The sequence below is a fragment of a genome, unplaced genomic scaffold, assembly GCF_019419815.1.
Source record: "Pyrus x bretschneideri cultivar Hongxiangsu unplaced genomic scaffold, Pyrus_bretschneideri_v1 Contig77, whole genome shotgun sequence".
NCBI classification, from domain to species: Eukaryota; Viridiplantae; Streptophyta; class Magnoliopsida; order Rosales; family Rosaceae; genus Pyrus; species Pyrus x bretschneideri.
The window spans coordinates 1,811,536-1,827,709 of NW_025999817.1; the positions used below are offsets into that span (position 1 = coordinate 1,811,536).

Sequence of the window (16,174 nt, forward strand, 5' to 3'; positions counted from 1 at the left end):
TAGGTGCGGCTGGAATGTGGAACTAGGGTTTTTTGAAATTCCAAACCTAATTTATTTTTGGTTAATTAAAATTCACCTAAAGGCTGCTAGAATTTAGGAAATAAAACCAGAAATTAAAGGGAATGGCTTTATAGGTGCGGCTTGGTTTAATTTAAGAGAGAAATAGGTTAAAATTCAGAAATAAAAGAGAAAGTGGCTGCAAGGTTAAAGGCTAGGGTTTAGAAGCATGGAATGGGCCTAAAATGCCCCCCTTGCACGGCAAGGGAAAGGAATTGGGCTAAAGCCCACGACAAAGGGTTTTAAGGGCCCTAGGGCCTTCGTTTTGTGTTCTAAAGCGCCTACAAGGACTTCAAAGTGGCTAGAAAATACGGACGTTTAAGATTAGGAAAGGTTACCAAAACGGGAAACTTATGGTTAACTTTCCTAAAATAGGAAACCTTGTTTGAGTAGGATTCCTCGTTTTGGTAAGAATTCATCGTTGGAGTAGGAATTCGTCGTTTCTTCAAGTCTTCAACTCATTCATTCCTCTTTCGCTCCAGAAGACTCCAATTTGCATCTTCTTGCACACTTTGGCCTTATAATCTGAAAATACACAAAAGTGGCCTTAAACACTAAAACAACTAAGTAAACACAACATAAATGCACGAGAACAAGCTAATTAAGTCGCATGAATATGCTCCTATCACGTTTTCAGCTTTTTTTCACCCAAAACTGTGAAAATAAGCTGTTTTTAATTGTTTACCAAACACCTTTTTGAGCTCAATTTTTTTTTTTTTATACTCACTTTTTATAAAAACAGCTGAGTACCAAACTAGTACTTAGTCCCTTGTCTCCTCCTAGTTTTGAGCTCTTTAGTGACACAACTTTTTGAAAATTTTCTCTGAATTTTCCTACCAATTGCTTCACTGCATCTTATTTAAGTTTCAAATTTCCAACTGGAGCCTTATTACAGCACTATGGCATCTCCTGTGTGTGCATCTTATTTGATCTTTTTCATATAATCCTCATAGTAAAACAAAGGCCTCAATTTTCATGGGCTAACAACTTATTCATGAAAGGTCAGAGAGCACGGTAAATAATGCTTGTTTAATATGGGAGGACAAACTAGCACGTCAACAAATTGTAATGCCAAAGAAACAGTTTTATCTTTCTAATATGACAAACAATTTATTAGTACTTCTACCCATAGAAAGGGTTTAGCATCCAAGAAATTTGGTGTCTGCAACATCTATTAGGGTTTGAGTCGGAATGAACGTAGGATAAACAAGAAGTGATGGTAGGTTTAATTATACGGTGTGGGTTTATTGATAAATTTAAGTTTTATTATTAATTTCATATTGTACTTGATGGTAAGCCACTAAGAGTAGCACATGTGCAAAATAAAGTAGTACTATAAAAACAAACATGTAAGTGATCGGTCCGATTTGGTTGAGGATCATTTACGAAAAATAAAAACCGGCTTTGTTTTTGGTCAAAACGAAACTAAATTGGTCATCGAAGCTTGCATCAGCTATATTGATGCCCACCCTTTTTTTTTGCTAAGAATTGATGCCCACCCTTTATTGATATGGTAATTAAGTGCTAATTTGGAATTGCCGCGCTCTTTTAAAAATTTGATTTTGTTGTACTTTATGAATAATTAGTTGTAAAATAAAGCGGTTGGGCGTTTAATAAACTGTCTTTTAAAAGTATATTGAGTATGAAAAGTATTGTAAAAGCATTTTATATAAAAAAAAAAGGTAATATATAATGAAAAAATAACTCGCGAGTGAGGGTGGTGGTGATGACAGCGGTGACAAGGGCAGTGGTGGAGGTAGTGGCAGAGGCAATAGTTATGGCATCAACAAAGGTGGAGGTATGATGGTGGTGCTAATAGTGAGGTGTGGTGGTTGGGGTATAAAGGTAACAATGGTGATAAGGGCGGCGATAGTTGGCAATTATGGCTGTGATGGTAGCGTTGGCAAGTATGGATATGGTGGTGATGGTGGTGGTGGTGGCAACGATGATGGCAACGGTACTAGCAACAATAGTGATGGTAATGGTGGTGGTGGCGATTGTGATGGCTGTGGTGGCGGCAACGGGGGCGATGGTGGTGGTGGTAGAAACAGGTGTTTCCACGACTCTACCGCCCAGTCAATTCTGTTCCTGATAAGCTCATATTTATATAAATTTTACATCAAATTTACTTGTCTTTTCTTAGTTAGTTCCTTATATTTTTGAGCTATTTACTTTGTTTCTGTGTTTTGTAGGATTTGTCAAGTAAAGAAAAGAAAAATAACACAAGTGGAATTTTAAGTAACAAATTCGTCAAAACTGTCTGTGCAGGTCAGCTGACTTTGGAAGTAAGTTGCGGACAGCTTAGAATGAATTAGAGAATGAGCCTTATATGTTTAGAAAGCTACGGATGTCTATTTTTTGGAGCATTTCGCGGATTTTTAATATCATTTATCTAGAAGAAGTTATGGCCATTTTAACATTGAAAGGTTCCCAAGAGGCTGAGCAGTTTGTAACTGACAAGAAAGCATTGAAAGTAATAAATCCAATAAAACTAGCAGCCAAAACTGATGCAGCCAAGAACAAGCCAGCTGACACCTATTCAAATATCAGAGGAAATGGAAAATTAAGTGGGAGTAATGGGCATAAAGGTTGCCCAAAGAGTTACAATTGTTTTAGCATTTCCTCTCACTTATTGTCGTCACTAAATGGCTGTTAGTGGGGTGAGTTATGAAAAAAAAATTGTGGTAGCAGAAAAGAAGAAAAGGGTTGCAGGTTGCAGCGGCAAAGAGTGAAAAAAAAGGTGGAAAAAAGGAAGGAAAGCAAGGAAAAAAGGTAAGGCTGCTGCGTTGGGGAAGGAAGGAAAGGAAGGAGGAAATCTTGGCATTATCTTCTTTCGGTTTTATCTTCTCAAACTCATGTCTTTCTTTTGGTTTTAATTTGAGAATTATGTGTAACTAATTTTTAGTAGTTAAGGGCTGTTTTGAAGCCCTGAATATGATTGCAAGTTTATTATGACATTTCATTTGAATTACTTTTATGAATGGATGAAAATTGGTTCACTACTTATCTCATTGATGAATTCTTTATGTGTTTTCTACGGATGCATACTTAGTAAGCTTAACTAGGATTCTAATGCTATGAATATGTGTGTGCCTGCCCTTGTCGAATGAGGACCTACAAATGTTCTAGAGTAGTACTTGTTAATTGCGATTAACATGTGAATCAATTTCTAGGATAAGTAAGACAGCGCTAGTACTTACGATGCCTTGTGATGACTCAAACTCTTTTCGTTCTTAATGATTTCTACTTGTTAAATCTATGAACACACCATTCTAGATTGCATGTTAGGGACTAAGTTAAGTTGAAAACGTCATTCTCTTAACATACTACATAAGGAGTAATAGGTTGAGTTCTAACATTGAGCCAACTTGAGCATCTTCATCTGAAAATGAAAGGAATTTGAATGAAACATAACATGTTTGCATGATTATTTGTTGGTGGATAGCAATTCCCCTAACTCGTTTTTCTAAATTTGCGAACTACTTAAAATCTGTTTTTGTCATGTTTTTGTTTGATTTAATTTAAATAGCAAATCAACTCCAAAAATCCCAAACATTTGTGTGAGTGTAGCTCTGGGTGTCTAGTGTCTTCATATAAAATTTCGTAGACTTCAGATAAGTGTAAGTCGGTCGAATAATTATTTTTCGGTGGCTGGTCAGTAGGGACAGCAACACAGTTTTTGTGACATTTTAAGTAGTTAGATAAAACCATCCTTTGCGGGAAAAACCCTTATTTTCATATGCTACAATTGACAAATCTTAGTGTTAATAAGGAAAATCAATATGACATTGGTGTGCTACTTTGTGATGTGCATTTAATTCTATCAAATTTTTGACGCCATGTTGCCAGGGATTGTTATTTCTAATTACTTTTTTTTTTTTGTTGTTTTCTTTTCTTGTCTAATTAATGTTTTTATTTTTGTTTTTATTTCAGGTACTCTTCGTAGTATATGCATACTCGAAGGTCCAAGAGCATTGATCTAGCTTCCTACGATCCTGAGGTTGAACGAACACTTCGAAAGCTTCGAGGAACAATCAAGCAGAAGTGTGCATCAGTGTCTTTACCACCATCTTCTCCACCACATTTCAGTTCGGAAGACAGGGAAGAATCACAAGAAGGCATGGCTGATAACCGTACTTTGAGGGAGTTAGCAACGCCAAATACGGATCAACAACCATTGTGCATCACATATCCAAATGCAGAAGGAGGATTTAAGCTTAAGTCTGGCATGATTCACTACTTGCCTAACTTCCAAGGCTTCTCAACAGAGGATGCCAACAAGCATCTCATGGAGTTTCATGTGGTATGCTCGGGAATGAGACCAGCCAATGTGGATGAGGAGCAAGTCAAGTTGAGGGCATTCCCATTTACATTAGAAGTAAATGCAAAGGAATGGCTTTACAATTTACCTTCGGAATCAATGAACACATGGAACCAGGTGAAGTAGGCATTCTTGGAGCAATATTTTCCGGCCACAAAAGCTGCAAGCATAAGGAAAGACATATGTGCAATCCGACAACAACATGGAGAGCCCTTTGGAGATTACTATGAGCGATTCACACATTTGGTTGCATCTTGTCCTAATCATCAAATTTCAGAGCATCTTTTCATATAGTATTTTTATGAAGGATTGTGTGGTACTGATCGTGTAATGCTTGATGCAGCAAGTGGAGGAGCATTCATGGACAAGACACCAACAAATGCTAAGGAATTATTAAAGAACATTGCTAGCAACACACGACAATTTGGAAGGAGAGATGAGCTACCTCTTAAGAAGGTTAACGAGGTAAGTGCTAACTCTAGTATTGAATTACAATTAGCTAACTTGATTAATCTTGTGCAACAGGTTATGGTGGCTCCAAAATAGGTGTGCGGTGTATGTTCAATGATGGGACATGCCACAGATATGTGCCCTTCGTTAATGGATCAAGGTGGTTTTGAGCAAGCTAATGCATTAGGAGGGTTTCAGGGGCAACAAAGACAAAAGTATGATCCATACTCCAACAACTATAACACGGGGTGGCACGATCATCCACACTTAAAGTGGAACAATCAAGACAACGGACAACAATCTGTTCCCAACAACTATAACCGTCCACCTGGCTTTTTTCAAGCAAGATCGCAGACACAATTTCAACCTCAACAACAAGTTCCAAGTAAGTCTCTTGAGGATTTAATTGCATCTTTAGCTAACTCTACTCAATCTCATCAACAGAAAACAGACAAAGCAATTGAAAACCTTGAGCACCAAATGAGCCAGTTAGCAAGTTTGATGGGGCAACAATATCAACCAGGATGGTTGCCTAGCCAAACCGTGGTGAATCCAAATGCGGAGCAGATGAATGTTGTGACTTTAAGGAGTGGAAAACAAGTTTTTGAGCAGCCAAGGATACAAAAAAGGACTAGAGAAGATACAAATGAGCAAGGGGAGCAACAAACCAAAAATCTTGAGCAAGATGAGGCTTCAACAGAAACTGAAAAGTTTTCTAAAGATACAAAATTGAGCAAAAAAGATTTTGATAAGGTAAGTAAAGAAGTTCAAAATTCCTTTAATTCATATGTCCTTATTCCTTTTCCTCATAGGTTTATGAAGAGGAAACTGATAAGGAAATCTTGGATACTTTCCGAAAAATCCAAGCGAACTTACCTCTTTTAGATGCCATAAAACAAGTGCCCAAGTATGCAAAGTTCCTTAAAGAGCTTTATACAAACAAGAGGAGATTCAATGATCAAGAAACTGTGGCATTAAGAGAGGAAGTATCAGTTGCTTTGCAGCAAAAGCTACCACCAAAGTTGAAGGATACCGGTAGCTTTACCATTTCATGTGTAATTGGAGGGAAAGAGTTTGGGAGAGCATTGTGTGATTTGGGGGCATCCATCAATTTGATGCCATATTCAGTGTATGAATCACTAAACCTTGGAGACTTGAAGGAAACAAAGGTAATAATGCAGTTGGCATTGTTCAAATAGATATCCCAAAGGCCTATTGGAGGATGTACTTGTGCAAGTGAATGAGCTTATTTTTCCCGTTGACTTTTTTGTTCTTGAGATGGAACATGACCCTATGCTTATTGCACTTCCTCTTATATTGGGAAGACCATTCCTTAGAACGGCGTGTACGAAGATTGATGTCTACGATGGTACTTTAACCATGGAAATTGATGGAGAAAGCGTCAAGTTCAAAATCTTCAATGCTATGAGGTACCCTAGTGATTTTGAATCTTGTTTGTCTATTGATGCATTTGACTATTTTGTGCAAGATTGTTTTAATGATGGTGTGAGACAAGACAATTTAGAGAAGGCGTTAGTGCATAGCATTACACATGGAAAACTTAATTATTTCGAACACATTGAAGAAGAATTGATCCAGATAGTGGCAGCCCTTGAGTTTCTTTCACCAATTCGTGGTAAGTCTTCTTCCTATTTTATTTCTCTTCCTACTTCTAACAAAAAAATTCTTCCGTCTGTGATTCAGGCACCCAAATTGGAGTTTAAACCGATTCCTGAACATTTGAAGTATGCATTTTTTGGAGAGGATGAAACATTACCGGTCATCATATCGTCACAACTCACAGCAGAAGAGGGTGAGAAACTGATCTAGGTACTGAAGGATCACAAAACTGCCATAGTTTGGAGCATTGCAGATATCAAAGGTATAAATCCAGCTACATGTATGCATAGGATTATGCTGGAGGAAGGTGCAAAACCTACAAGGGAAGCTCAACGCCGTTTGAACCCACTCATGATGGAGGTCATCAAGAAAGAGGTTATCAAGCTTCTTGATGTTGGCATCATATATCCTATCTCGGACAGCAAGTGGGTGAGCCCTGTTTAAGTAGTTTCGAAGTGATCCGAAGTCACGGTTGTTAAGAATGAAGCTAGTGAGCTAGTGCCTACATGTGTGCAAAATAGTTGGAGAGTCTGTACAGACTGTCGGAAGATAAACAACACCACGCGCAAGGATCACTTTCCAGTTCCATTCATTGATCAAATGTTAGAAAGGTTAGCTGGTCATTCTCATTATTGCTTTCTTGATGGATATTCTAAATATAATCAGATTGCAGTTGCTCCGGAGGATCAAGAAAAGACGACTTTCACATGTCCATTTGACACATTTGCATATCGGAGGATGCCGTTTGGACTTTGCAACTCCCCCCCCCCCCCCCCCCCGCCACATTTCAAAGGTGTATGGTAAGTATCTTTTCTGATATGATTGAGAAAATAATTGAAGTGTTCATGGATGATTTTTCAGTTTATGGTGATTCTTTTGATACATGTCTACATATTCTGTCCCTAGTTTTAAAACGTTGTCAAGAAACTAATCTGGTCTTAAATTGGGGAAAATATCATTTCATTGTTTCGCATAGATTAGTTCTAGGTCATATCATATCTGAAAATGGAATTGAAGTTGATAAATCTAAAGTAGAACTTGTTAGTTCTTTACCTCTCCATACTACTGTCAGGGAGGTTCGTTCTTTTCTTGGACATGCAGGTTTCTACCGTAGGTTTATGAAGGACTTCTCAATGATTTCTAGACCCTTGTGCCGTTTGCTTCAAAAGGATGTAACATTTGATATGAATGAAGAGTGTGTGGTAACATTCAACAAACTTAAGGAGTTGTTATCCACGACTCCTGTGATCATGCTACCAGATTGGAGTTTAGCTTTTGAGTTAATGTGCGATGCTTCTGACTATGCTATCGGTGCAGTTCTAGGACAGCGTGTCAACAAAGTGCCATATGTCATCTATTATGCATCACGAACACTCAATGATGCACAGTTGAATTATTCAACAACAGAGAATGAGCTTCTAGCTATTGTATTTGCTTTAGAAAAATTTAGATCTTATCTGATTAGAACTAAAGTTATTATGTTTTCTGACCATGCAGCTATGAAGTGTTTACTCACAAAAAAAGATGCAAAACCGTGACTCATTCGATGGATACTTCTGCTTCAAGAGTTTGACTTGGAGATCAAGGATAAGAAAGGAAGTGAGAATGTTGTAGTAGATCATCTTAGCAGACTTGTGCACTCAAATATAGAGGAAGATCTCATCCCTTTACGTGAGAGTTTTCCGGATGAGCAATTGTTTTCATTAAAGGTTACTGACCCTTGGTAAGCAGATATTATCAATTACAAGGTCACCAAAAAGATTCCGGAACCGCCAAATACTATGAGTGGGTTGATCCTTATTTGTGGAAATATTGCCCTGATCAATTGATTAGAAGGTGCGTCCCTGAATCTGAGTTTAAATCTATTCTAACTTTTTGTCATTCTTATGCATGTGACAACCATTTTGGAGCAAAGAGGACAGCCCTTAAGGTGTTAGAGAGTGGTTTTTATTGGCCTAGTTCGTTTAAGGATGCGTACGAGTTTTGTGCAACATGTGATCGTTGTCAACGAACAGGTAACTTGGGCCCAAGAAATCAAATGCCACAAACCCCTATTTTGATTGTTGAGATCTTTGATGTGTGGGACATTGATTTCATGGGACCTTTTCCATCTTCAAATGGTTTTCTTTACATTTTATTGACTGTGGATTATGTTTCTAAATGGGTGGAAGCGAAAGCCACCAAAACTAATGATTCAAAAGTTGTTTCAGATTTTTTAAGACTAATATCTTTGCAAGATTTGGGACACCTAGAGCAATCATTAGCAATGGAGGGAGTCACTTTTGCTATAGAACATTTGAAGCGTTGCTTAGGAAGTACAATGTCACACATAAGGTGTTTACACCTTATCATCCTCAAACTAGTGGTCAAGCAGAAGTATCGAACTGTGAGGTGAAGCAAATTTTGGAGAAAACTGTGAGTCCTAGTAGGAAGGATTGGAGCATGCGCTTGAACGGGCATATAGGACTGCTTATAAGACTCCTATTGGAATGTCCCCATTTCGATTAGTTTATGGGAAACCATGTCGTCTTCCAGTAGAATTAGAACACAAAGCTTATTGGGCGATCAAAGCCAACAACATGGACATGAGTGTTGCCGGACAGCAGAGGAAGCTTCAATTGAATGAGTTAGACGAAATTCGGAATGATGCATACGAGTCTAGTCGAATATACAAGGAGAAATCAAAGGCATTTCATGACAAGATGATATCAAGGAAGAGCTTTGCCATTGGACATAAAGTTCTTCTATTTAATTCTCGCCTTCGGTTATTTCCAGGTAAGCTTCGTTCTCGATGGGTAGGTCCGTTTGTTATAACTAATATTTTTCCTCATGGTGCAGTGGAAATCCAAAGTGCAAAGACCAGAAACGTGTTCAAAGTGAATGGACATAGACTCAAACCATATTATGAGTTCTTTGCGGAGCATGATGTGGAGGTTGTACCCCTCCAAGAACTAGCTTCCCTTGAATGATTACTCTTGGTACTGTCCGGCTGCGGATGTAAAAGCAAGTGCTTATTGGGTGGCAACCCAATATTTCTATTCATTGTCTTTTTTATGTCATTTTCAATTTTTCCTTTTTTTTTTCCTGAGTTTTCTTGCGTGCTACACTAAATTATTTCTTTTCTTTGTAGGAATATTTGGTTATGTCCACCCTTGGAGTTTATTGCAGAATTGAAGTTTGGGGGTCATCATTTGATTTTACTGCAAATTGGGGAAGTTTTTAGTCCAAATGCTTTATTTTGTTTCTTACAATTTTATTTTATTTTTATTTTATGCATTATTTGTTTTCTGAATTGGGGATAATGTCCAGTTTAAGTTTGGGGGGTAAGGATTGAAAAAAATGACCAAATTGAAAATTTTCGTCCCTTTGACTAAGAATTGGTTTCATTTGTTTCCTTCTTCTTGTTTTTTGTTTTCTTAAGTTTTGTTGACTCTAAAAATAAATAAATAAAAAACCAAAAAAAAAAAAGAGAGAGAAAATTCTGAAAATGAAAAAAATCTAAAAATAGTCTTATTTTCTTTATTGTTTTGAATTAGATTTTTGTTAGTTTCCCGACCCAATGATATAATTGGATTGAATTTGAACCACGGTGATCAAGAGCGTAGTAAGCATGTATTGTGTGAAATTCCTTATTCTCTTGTTAGTTTTGTACATGTTTAATCATCTTTGAAAAACCAAAAGCACATAGCCTTGTTGATGTGAAACTAAAGCATGTGACTAACATCTCTAGAACTTGCGTAATGATCTTTCGAAATGTTTGTCATTGATTGCATGAACTTGAAAAGAATAGAGGCATTAGGTTTATCACCATGGCCCAAATAAGCATGTTTCCTAAAGAAAAATGATATCATTAGATTGCCAATTTAAGCTGTATATGTTGAGCACTACAAGAAAAGTGGGCTAAGAACACAATTGATTTGTGTCCTTTTCAATTTCATTGAGCACAAATACATATCTGTGCGTTTTGAGTATCATTGAACACAAAACTATTTTATATGTGCTCTCTAAGCAAAAGGAACACTGGTTTGTGCCGAAAATGAAGTGTATTTGTGCCTACTTGCGATGTCACCTTTAAATGTCAGAAATGAGATTTGTTTATTAATTTACGGAAGCACAATAAGAGTTTTCATGCTCTCCAATGTAATATATTTAAATTAAAAGTAGGTTTTTGTGTCCATTGCTTTTACTTTTTCCCATTTTCAGTTCTTTTACATTAGTTCATGCCTTTCCTCTCTCTCCCCCCTCTTAAACTCTACTCCTTGTCCTCCGCAGCAGTCTTCCATTCTTCCTCCCTCCCCCTGTCCCTCCTCTTTCACGCAACAAAGCCGCTGTTCACCCGTCACCAACGACCGTCTAATTATACCTCTAGAATCTTCTTGTCGTCCTCTTTCCAACTCCCAAATTTGTTTCTCCAAATTCTTAGCCAAATTTCCTCAATTTCACATCTAAGCAACGGTGATCGTGGGCTTTCCTGCCAATTTCCGGCAAAGGCTGCCGGAATTGGACCTCGATGCAAGAGGTAAAAATGATCTCTCTTTCCTCTTCCTTCTTTCTCATCTATCCTTCTCCCTACTTTCATCTTCTGTTCTGCCTCCCTCAGACTCTCTTTCTCTCGCCTCTATCTCTGTCTCCGACTCCCTTTCTCTCTCTACCTTCCTAGATTCGGTCCATCTCTTTTCCTTTTCCCGATCTGGTGGTTTTTGATGAACCAACCAAAGCATAACTCCTAGATTCGGTCTCTCTCTAGTTCTCTCTTATTTGATTTGATTTTCAAAAAATATATAGATCTATTTGATTTTTCTTTCCTACTATTGTCTTCTTCAAGCTACATTGATCTGGATTTGATGAAGGAGAATCTTCGTGTCAGAAAGATGTGGGCAAGCAAAAAAGAAGGGTCGCTGGAGGCCGCCCTAGAAACCACCGTTGCCATCTTCACCATCGAGGTAAATTCTCCTTCTTCCCAAACTTTCCCTTCAATTTTCTTTCACTTTCTCTGTAACCAAACGGACAATTCAATCCATAAAGTTTGTATCTTTGACATTATTTGTGTTTTCAAATCGTTAACAATAGCAGCTTTATTACAAACACTCGCCGAGGACTTGCAGGAACTTCATCGGGCTCGCTTGCAGAGGATATTATGACAGTGTAATTTCACAGAATCATCCAGGTTTCATATTTTCTGCTTTTGTAGTGTATATAAATATTAGATATATATATATATATATATATATATATATATATTTTACTGACGGTTAAATTGGAATTGGGGTAGGATTTCATAGGGCAAGGTGGTGATCCCACCGGGGCAGGAAAGGGTGGCGAATCCATTTATGGGTAAAAAAACAATTCCCTTGAATTTACCCATAATGTATTGAAATTTGCTTTATTTTTTTTTTACCCCCGATTTTAATTAGATTTGAGAACCATAGTGAAGAACTTGTTTTGTATAATGAGTTTCAGGGAAAAGTTAAGAGGACGAGATAAAACAAGAGTTGAAGCATATTGGAGCTAGCATCTTATCGATGGCGAATGCTGGTCCGAATACAAATGGAAGCCAGTTCTTTTTCATGTTGGCACCGTGCCCATCATTGGATGGTATGCTAATTTTTACCCAGTAATGTTAAAAGACTGTTTTTTACTACTATATGTGCAGTATCTGATTTTTTGTTTTACTTAATCTGCATAAAAGTGATTAAAAAGCAGTAAGCGTTTTTGCCTTAAGATGGTATGTGTATCTTGCGTATAATGTGGTTTGGTGGACTTGTGACCTGTTGACTTTAGAAGTTATTTGCATGAGACATCAGTTCATCGCTCTGTGACCTATTAAAATATCTGGAGACTGAAAAACAGTTCTTGCTATAATACCATTTCTTTGTGATTTTGCTATGAGGATTTTACGATTTGACATGCACACGCAATCTGAATATAGTTATGAGCTGTATTTGTGTACGGGAATCTTTAGGCTTTAGTTGACTTTCAGGTGACTGTAATAATCTACACCATCACCATTAGGATTCTGTTTAAGCTATAAAGTGAGTAAAGTAAAACTCCTACCCGTTTCTTGATTTCGCGTTCTTATGAAAGATTTTGACTATGTATGTTGAACACGAGGTTGTGAAGGTATAAAACCAGCTCCCTGCACTGAATAATTAAAAAAAAACCTCAGTGTATTTCAATTTTGTGACTCACGTGATTCCTCCCAAACTTGATTATCTGTATGCCCTGAATTTTCATGTGCCTTACTAATTGATTGTGATTTAGGAGTACAAATTTGTAGTAGATTTAGAAGTGGTAAATCGCAGTTTAGCAGAGGCATTTGTAGATTCAAATATCAATGTTTGTTCATTAGTTCCCCTAAGCATCACACATTTTGCTTCTTGTTTTCTAGTTTGCTCAACTTTGTCCGTTGGATCAGAAAGATATGGCCTTTGCCTTAATCCATTTGATGAAAATTTTGCTTCTGTTATTACAGAAGTTTTTTCAATTTATTATTTTTTTATGACTTGTTATTTGTATATAATGTTTGATTTTGGATTATACATATTTTTACAGGATTGACGGGAATATATTGTGTTGTAGAGGTGTACTTTACCTTCGTGCTATTTCTCATCTTTGTAAGTGGTTAATGTACCATACATTAATAAGTTTGGTTTTTATTTGCTTGAAATATATACAACATTATTGGAGGTCCTATTAATGTTTTGCTCTTATTATGTATAAAATAACTATTTTTTTATTTTTTATGAAACTTATATTTACTAAATTTCTTTCTTTTCCAGGAAGAGGATGAACTTCCTTCTACAATTATGGTTCACAGTGTCGATATGGATTTGCTTCCTTGTCTTGTTAAGGTACATTGGACATTTAGTTGTACCAATGGTAAAATGTTCTCTTTTTTGTTGGAGAAAATGAAACTCTTATTGTTATCATATATGTGTAGAGCTAATGAATTCTCAATGTTGATTGGATGTCTGGGTAACATCACTGGAAATATGTGATCCTTTCCCTTTTTCATTTTTCCTTTGGTTTGGATTTCAGGAAGGTGATTGCATAATCCATCGAGCTGGGAAAAAGGGTAAAATCAGTTATGGGTGGCTATATGTAGGAATGCATGGATACATTGATAGGAAAATCTAATTATTTGTTGGTCTTTTATCTTGAACACTTGTAAAATGTTATTTATGAGGAATATTTATGTAGTTTCATTATAGACATTCCATTTCTACTATTGGATTGCTTTTTACAGTCGAGACTGCCATCTTTGATTTTATGAAAATTTTAAATTTTTGGTTTTATTTCAAAATTTTACATTTCTATTTTTTTTTTTAATAGAACCTACTGGGCACAATAACAAAATAGTGCAAACGTGGATGGAGAAGGTCATCTGACAAGTTGTCAGAACAAGGACACAAAAAGGCCTTTATTTGTGCCTGCCTCTTTGAGCACCAAACAGTCTATTGTGCCCTTTTAGTAATGGTGACGCCCATAGAGGGCACAGACACAAAGATGGTAGCTGCAGTGTTGCTATTGGTCTATGAGCACAATTGTTGGTGCTTTTTGACCTCAAAGGGCACATATAATTTATTGTGCGCAGTGCTCATTTTTTTTGTAGTGGAGCCTTTTATTTCTTATCACCATATATGTCTACCTTTATACCTTAAACATTTTTCCTTACCCTTTCCAAGCTAGCTAGTGAGCAATGTGAGATTGTCTTATGAGAAATGTTTGTGAAGTACTTTGAAGGAGTTTGGCAAAAGAATAAGTGTGGGGGTGTTTCATGTTTGTATTTAGTTATGTGCGAAAATTGGTTCAAAAAAAAAAAAAAAAAAAGAAAAATTGTATACAGAGCAAATAAAAAGTTTAGGGGTGTGATTGGAGGTATTAGTAGAGTGGTTGGAGAGCTTGAGTTCGTATAAATCTCAACAAGAGAATTGCTTGCAATGTAGCTTGGAACTTGTGTTTACCTATCCTTTCATTTCTATAACCCTCTCCCTAAGCCTCATTATATCCAATAAAAGTCCTCTTGATTTTAGTTTTGCAATTATGATTGTGGAGATGAGATCTTTATGCAAGCTTATGGTAGATTGTTCACATTTGATTCTTTGAGCGAAACACGTTAAACTAAACATATGTGTGATTGAGTGTATGTCTCGTGAGAAGGTCACTAGTTTGCATATGGTGTTTTAAAACCAAACTTGAAATTGCATTAGCATGGCTATTACACACACTACACTTCAAGGATGATTAAAAGGTCGCTGTTAACATTTGAATAAGGAAGATGAGCTTGGATTAGCTTGTTTGGTGCTAGCTAAGGTTCTTGATGATTTGTTTTCTTGAATGAAATTCTATGAGGGTCACATTGGGGGAAGCTAATGTTTTTCATGTTGCTACTTTTTCATGTTTTCTTTGTTTTACTTGAGGACTAGCAAAAGCTAAGTGTGGGGGTATTTGATAAGCTCATATTTATATAAATTTTACGTCCAATTCACTTGTCTTTTGTTAGTTAGTTCCTTATATTTTTGAGCTATTTACTTTGTTTTTGTGTTTTGTAGGATTTGTCAAGTGAAGAAAAGAAAAATAACACAAGTGGAATTTTAAGTAACAAATTCGTCAAAACTGCCTGTGCAGGTCAGCTGACTTTGGAAGCAAGTTGCGGACAGCTCAGAATGAATTAGAGAATGAGCCTTACATGCTTAGAAAGCTACGGATGTCTATTTTCTGGAGCATTTCGCAGATTGTTAATATCATTTTTCTAGAAGAAGTTATGGCCATTTTAACACTAAAAGGTTCCCAAGAGGCTGAGCAGTTTGTAACTGACAAGAAAGCATTGAAAGCAATAAATCCAATAAAACTAGCAGCAAAAACTGACGCAGCCAAAACAAGCCAGCTGACACCTATTCAAATATCAGAGGAAATGGAAAATTGAGTGAGAGTAATGGGCATAAAGGCTGCCCAAAGAGTTACAATTGTTTTAGCATTTCCTCTCACTTATTGTCATAACTAAATGGCTGTTAGTGGGGTAAGTTATGAAAAAAAAACTGTGGCAGTAGAAAAGAAGAAAAGGGCTGCAGGTTGTAGCGGCAAAGAGTGAAAAAAAAAAGGTGGAAAAAAAGGAAGGAAAGAAAGAAAAAAAGGCAAGGCTGCTGCGTTGGGGAAGGAAGGAAAGGAAGGAGGAAATCTTGGCATTCTCTTCTTTTGGTTTTATCTTCTCAAACTCATGTCTTTCTTTTGGTTTTAATTTGAGAATTATGTGTAACTAATTTTTAGTAGTTAGGGGCTGTTTTGAAGTCCCGAATATGATTGCAAGTTTGTTATGACATTTCGTTTGAATTACTTTTATGAATGGATGAAAATTGGTTCACTACTTGTCTCATTGATGAATTCTTTATGTGTTTTCTACGGATGCATACTTAGGAAGCATATCTAGGATTCTAATGCTATGAATATATGTGTGCCTACCCTTGTCGAATGAGGACCTACATATATTCTAGAGTAGTACTTGTTAATTGCGATTAACATGTGAATCAATTTCTAGGATAAGTAAGACAATTCTAGTACTTACGATGCCTTGTGATGACTCAAACTTTTTTCGTTCTTAATGATTTCTACTTGTTAAATCTATGAACACACCATTCTAGATTGCATGTTAGGGACTAAGTTAAGTTGAAAATGTCATTCTCTTAACATATTACATAAGAAAGAGTAATAGGTTGAGTTCTAACATTG

At 36.6% G+C, this 16,174-nt stretch overlaps 1 pseudogene; it reads left to right on the forward strand.

Moving 5' to 3' along the window:
- The first annotated feature begins 11,319 nt into the window (after nucleotides 1-11,319).
- Nucleotides 11,320-13,347, forward strand: LOC125472914 (annotated as a pseudogene).
- The last annotated feature ends 2,827 nt before the right edge of the window (nucleotides 13,348-16,174 follow it).